We start from the raw sequence: 1311 nt of genomic DNA on the forward strand, positions 1-1311 counted from the left end.
ATGCACTCCTGTTGAGCATGACTCCGTGCGGACCCAAGCAGCGGATTAACGGCTAGATCCTGTTTCCATACCACCCTTCGATGGCCAGGTGGAGACCACCAACGGACAGATCTCGAGCCAACATACAAGCTTAGTAAATTGCGGCAGTACGTCAAGCCTGATAGTGGCCCAATGGTCACTGGGTTGTATACTGGAGGATATGAAGAGGTTTGGGCGGAACTGAAGCGTCGCTATGACAACGCCTATCTGCTGTCACAAACCCATGTGCAACGTATACTAGCTTTGCCAACTGATCCACGCGACACACAGAAGGTGCTCCGTGATATCATCGACTGTGTACGTAACAGCTTTCGTACATTATCTGTCATGGGGTTGCCGGTAACACAATGGGATGCGCTTGCGATTCCAATATTGCTGCCAAAGCTGCCGGTAGCAGCAAGAAATGATTGGGGCATGAGCCTCAAAGACAACGATATTCCCAGATTGGAAGATTTATTGAGTTTCATCGAGCGTCGCGCGATGAATATGCCGGCTGCATCGTCTGTGTCGCAGGGTGTGATCACCTCTTCACGACATACGGCACAACGTGGGGCTAGAGCACACCTAGCGTCTGCACAAGCGAATGGTGCGAATACTTCAAGTTGTCCACATTGTTCGGAGAACCATCGTCTTGCCAAATGTCATCGCTGGCAGAATCTTGCAGTAACGTCTCGTTGGGAGACCGTTCGACGTTTGCGCCTTTGCTTCAACTGTCTGCGTGACGGCCATGTCACGCGTGATTGTTCAGTGGGAGTTTGTACGGTTTGCCGCCAAAAACATCATACACTTCTTTGTCGCAGTCCGACTGTTGGTGCGGGTACTAGCATGGCCGCCACTTCCCACCAAATGGAGTCATCGAATTCTAAGCCAGAACCTACAGTATCGCAGCCTCAGGTCTTCCCACGCAGTGAACAACAGTCAGATGTAATTCAGTCCTTCTTGGTTCATGGTGATCACGTCGTGTTGTTAGCCACTGCGCAGGTTTTGCTCGCTGATCATCAGGGTAACCTACATAAATGCAGAGCTTTGTGTGATATGGGATCTCAGGTGAGCTTTTTATCAGAACCTATGTTTCATCGTTTGAATCTTCGTAGAGGATGCTGTGTCATGACTATTGAAGGCGTCGGCCAAAACTCAACATACACTAAGGGCGTTACCACCCTTAACCTGCATTCGAGGATTGATGAAGGGGTCGACATTAGCTTCGACGCTTACATTTTGAATTCGATCACTTCATCGACACCCGCGATTCCTGTAAACACAGCCGCCTAT

The sequence above is a fragment of the Rhagoletis pomonella genome, unplaced genomic scaffold, assembly GCF_013731165.1.
Source record: "Rhagoletis pomonella isolate Grant_MI unplaced genomic scaffold, Rhpom_1.0 Rhpom_scaffold_00005, whole genome shotgun sequence".
Taxonomy (NCBI): Eukaryota; Metazoa; Arthropoda; class Insecta; order Diptera; family Tephritidae; genus Rhagoletis; species Rhagoletis pomonella.